The following is a 5353-nucleotide window of genomic DNA, read 5'->3' on the forward strand; positions in this document are numbered from 1 at the left end:
TATTTTTTTGCACCTAAACTAATTTAGGGTTGCCGTTACAAAGGGGTTGAATCCTTATGCAATTAAGAATATTCTATTTTTCTTTGAAAATCTAACTTACATAATATCAGTGTTTTTTAGCTTTTTCGGTTTGGAGTAGATTGTGTAAATTCTAAATATAAAGTCGCATTTGAAAGTTTCATGACTGCAAGCTCAGACGGCAACAAAATGTGGAAACTCTGCAGGAGAGTTAATACTTTTGTAAGGCTCTGTATATGTACGTACGTAGTTTTTAAGTGGCTTAGCGTTAAGTCTGTGGGCTTACGACGCTGAAAATCAGGTTTCGGTACCCATAGCGGGAAGAGCCCATTGTGTAGCTTTGCGCTTAACAAAAACCCAACTTGTGCAATATTTTGGTTATTCGATAGATCTTACCCATTCTCGCCTGAAACAAATATAAAATACGCATAAACAAACTAGTTAGAGATAAGCAAGGCTTAACAATACGTTTAAGGACTTTTAACGATAAAAATCAGATTTCGATACTCGCGGTGGGCAGAGTACATATAGCCCGTTGTTTAGTTTTATGCTTAATAACCAACCTTTAATAGAGCCGTTAACTGAGTATTAAAAAATAAATATACAGTAAATCTAAATGTCTACTCTCCTATTTATGATAACATTTAAAGTTCTGCCCAATGTAAACGTAAATGTATTACATTTTACTGATACTTTGTGATTTTGTGCTATTTAGATACACTGATTTCCTACAATACGCAGTGGATTCACGATTTATTATGCAAATAATAAAATAAGCATTTTTGACAAATGTAAAACAAGAGATTAAATCGTTATTTTTACAAATAAAAGTTTTGGTGTCTTGCTTACCACATTGTTATCTCTGATTTGCTCGCTGCGGGTATCGAAACCCGATATTTCTCGTTATAATCCTTTTGTCAAGTAAATGTGGAAACTTTGCAGGGGTTTAATACTGTTACGACAGCGGAGGTCACGTGACACGTCATATTTTCGAAGGTTCGTGAATGCTCGAGCGTTTACTAGATTTCGGTATTCTTGTACATATAAGACGGTCAAGACGTGACGCCAACAATTGGTAATTGAACTGCGGACATAGAGAGACTTATTGTTGAGTCGTTCGTTGTGAATTACAGCGTTTGTTATAGCGTGACTGTGAAAATTAAGTGTATTACAAAGTTGTATTGAAAACGAATAAACCAGTTTTATTTAAGAAAGGACTTGTATCGTTAAAGTTTCTTCGGAAAGAATTTTTACGGAAAATTTACTAACGTCCAGAAACGTAACAATATTTTTGCAAGACACTGTATATAGTAATTTTAATTTATTACAAACTGTTGTAACTGTAGATTTATAGCAAGAGTTTTAGGGATAGTTATTAAACTGTTTGTAAGTGTATTTTGATCCTAGCTATTTCTAGTGTGAAAGAATGAATACAAATATCTGCTTATACATTACTGTTTGATAAACTTAAATTTAAGATATTACAATCATTAATATTAAATATACAAGTAATTGTGAAACACGAAAGATGTCGCTGAAGCTAACTAAAATCACGTGACATTTTACATCAATCTATGCAAAAACTATTATAGTATATATAATCTTTATTTTCTTGAAGGCAATGTTAATTAGGACAATTGTATGCCATTTGATATAATTGCGATTGACGTTGAAATATAAGTGGCGGATATTTTATAGCGTTAAAAGATTGACAAAGGGGGAATAGATGTTTCTTGAACCTGTATCTCTATTAAGTTTGAAGTTTTACTGATATTTAGTCAATCTGAAAGAAAGAAACAAAAGCAGTTTTTTTAGAGGAGGAGTGACTACTACTGAGAAAAATGTAGTTGGAGACGAAAAGCTGGGTAAGTTGTCTTTGGCAACTTGGGCTTAGCAACAATGAAACTAGAGTCAGGTCACGAAATTGTCAGTAATTTAGTATAAATTAACAACGAATTGATTATAATTTCAAGTGTTTGATACGTTAATATAGATAGTATGTTTTTGTTAGGTTGTACTCTGTTTTTTATTTCCCGCATGGTTAAGTAACGGTAACTGTGAGCTTACTGCAGTGTTACTGTTAGTCTACCCAACATATTCATAACAAATTAATATGCTATTTCTTATTGACAGAATAAATTATTATTAACAGTAACTCATTATGTATAGTACTTCTACTATCATTAGTACTATTATTATTATATTTACGTAACATTAGTATTACTAATCCTGCAGTTAGTTGTAACTTGTAAGCCTTAGTAAATTAATGGAATGTTATTGTTAGTACATTGCACTTGTACTACTAGTTGTTGTCTACAGTGAGTAAGTACTTAACTCACTGTCTAAATGTAACCTCAGGTAAGGTAGAGTAATGTATTATTGGTGTAGATAAAAGTAAATATATATATGTTAATTTTGAAATTTAAGTGACATAACCTGTTTAATGTGTTTAGTACTATTATTATAATTAGATATTAAAAATTTATATGTTTTGTGTTTTAATTCCTTAAGTTCACAGTAAGTGTGTCATTATCAAATTCAAAGTTCAAGATGTACCAGTAGATGGTGCATTCTTCATAATTGTCTTCACTGACATTTGATGGATAAAATGTGCTAACCTTTGATTAATGATGTCACATGTTACTAAATGGCTGATAACAATAATTGTTTACATTACAAGATGATACAAATTTGTCCTTGACTGCCCTTAATCAGTTGATGTTTAATGGTAAGATGCAATACTTGTACCCTAGGTTGAAATCAAAATATATATCATAAAATGAAATGTATTAAGATAAAAGAAAAAAACTATTAATTTGTAAATATATGTTATCAGTATCAGTTCCCTAAACAATCTTAAACACTTTAATCATATCCTAACTCTTCTTTTGTCAAGAGAAAATAATTTTAGAGATTTTGCCTTCATAGGACAACCTTTCCATCCCAGGTATTGCACCAATCTCCACCATATCAACTATTTTTATACTAAAAGTTAATAAATGTGAAATAGTATTATTTTTTGTAGATTCTCCACCTAATTGGTGAAGAAAAACATCTTGACTGGTTTCTATAACCTCATGTTTGGACTAACATTTCCCACTCTATTTGCCTGAAATGAAAATCCCACATAATTATGATCTCATTAATAGTGGGATTCTTTATATCATTAATTTCTTGAGTTTCATATGGTGGTTTGTAACAACAAATTATAACAAAGTCTTCTTCCTTTTTATCCACTCGTAGGAACCTAAATAGACTAATCATCCTTGCTATTAACTTTAATATATTCAACCTGAGCCGAATTTAACTTTCAGGTTACATATATATAGCCACTTCTCTCCATCTTTAACTCTACACTTAATCAAAAATTTGTTATTGTTATTACATTAAATCCTATATTCTGTCTAGTGCTTTAAAAGTCTTCTGTTTTATTTATTATAATTTTACCATTACAATAACAGTTAGCCTATCCTTAAAACTACTTGTTTATTTTGTTTTTATGCTATACTTTTCTCTAACTCTTATTTTTTCTTGATTTTGTTTGATTGCCTTTGCCACTGTCTAGTCCTAGTTTAAAGCTGCTCTTACAATTGAGTTAATAGCCCTTGCAAACAAGCCATACCTATTTAAATGTAAGCCATCCATTCAAGAACAACAACAAAAAAGCTCTTTCCCATTGAACTGATCCCACAAATCCAACCAGCCAATCTGCTTGACCTTGCATATTAACCACAGTCTAGCATTCAGCCCTAGTGACCTACTTTATTTCCTCCCCACAATTAAGTCTCTGTAGTATTCCTAACAGAATTAAGTTATTATTTAAATACCTTTATCTGTTCCTGGTATTTGTCAGTTATTTCATTTGATCTACCCTTCCCTACGTCATTAGCTCCTGTGTGCAATTCAACAACTTCATCACTGCTAACACACTTTACTATGTCACTTGCACTGTTAGGTATATCCTTCACCCCTCTCTCTGGATAGCGTAATCTAATTCTTTTCTTCTTACCTACTAACTACTTCTCTTGCCAAAGAATCACCTATACCTATAACCACTTTGTTTTTTTATTCCTATCCTATCTGTTTCCCTTCCCTACTTTCTGATCTACACAAGCTAAAGGCTAAAATCTGTTACTTAACTCTTCCATTACAGGCTGGGTGGAATCCACCCAGCTCGTAACCACAAAAGCATCCATGAGAGTAATTATACTATGAGTTTTGATAACGTATACACATCTTTACAAAATTTTTCAGGTTTATTGGTAAACATTACAAGTTTTTTTAAATTAAGTATTAGAATTTTTAATTAAAGATTTTCATGTAAACCCTTTTCTTTCAGAATGTTGACTATCCAACATGTAAAGCAATTTTGATTTTAAGATCAAAAATACTTTAATGAATTAGAACATTTTCAAATTTTACATGTGAAATCTTTATAATCTCCAGATAATTATCAAGTTATTACTATTGTTTTATTTTTTTTGTAGAGAGAGAGAGAGAGTGAACTTTATATTTTTTGTTATTTTCACCACTGTATCTCTGAGAGAATGGGTTGGTTTTATTTGACCGACTTCGTAACCTCAATAAAAAAAAATTAGGTAAAAATATATATAAATTATGCTTCTTTTTGTTGTATGATTACTACAAATGTTTAGTCTAAATAGCTTAAATAGCTTGTGTGTGTGTGTGTATTTATTATTTTTATCATATTGACCTTCCAGCTGTGCCTGGCTAATACAGAAGTTACAATGATGCGGCACACGTGATCTCATGTTACTGTATCCAATAACAAAAAACTGACCTTTGGTCTGTACAAAGTAACTTGTCTTGGCTGTGTTTTAGTAGATTAGTATTTGGTAAAATACTGTCACATTTCAATTATTATACATTGTATATGTATATAGATTATTGCTATTTAGAAATAAGTTCTTAAACTTATTTTTCTCAAAACAGAGAACAGTAAATAAAGCAAACAATTATCTTTTCTAGTTACGACCTTTGTACTCGTTTGCCATTAGTCGTAGGTTGCTAAGCCTTATGAAATTTCCCACTTGGAGGATGTGAAAATAATATTTTTTTTTTAGGTTTTATATATATATATGGTTAATAACCAAAAAATCATAAATTACTATATCGATACTATAGAACTCTACTAAAATGTATCAAGTTTAGTAACTAAGTTGTATTAGGGAATAAAAAAAATGACATTTCCAGCTCAATAAACACTTGCCTTAATGTTTGACATTTTGTGTGAAAAGAATGAACTTAACACAATAACACATCAAAATGGCTGAGAAAACCACTAGGAGGACATTCTGAGCTTTCGATTGGTTAT

At 30.9% G+C, this 5353-nt stretch overlaps 1 protein-coding gene across 2 annotated transcripts in view; it reads left to right on the forward strand.

Moving 5' to 3' along the window:
- Positions 1-5353, forward strand: part of LOC106465062 — a 134332-nt gene that overhangs the window by 7211 nt on the left and 121768 nt on the right. The window contains exon 1 of one of the 2 annotated variants that reach the window (XM_013925259.2): positions 1600-1883. The exons of the other annotated variant lie outside the window; for it this stretch is intronic. The gene's annotated coding sequence lies outside the window, so the exon portion shown is untranslated. Of the gene's footprint in view, positions 1-1599; positions 1884-5353 lie in introns of those variants that run through there. 2 annotated transcript variants of the gene reach the window in all.

Source organism: Limulus polyphemus, unplaced genomic scaffold (assembly GCF_000517525.1).
Source record: "Limulus polyphemus unplaced genomic scaffold, Limulus_polyphemus-2.1.2 Scaffold1824, whole genome shotgun sequence".
Classification (NCBI taxonomy): domain Eukaryota; kingdom Metazoa; phylum Arthropoda; class Merostomata; order Xiphosura; family Limulidae; genus Limulus; species Limulus polyphemus.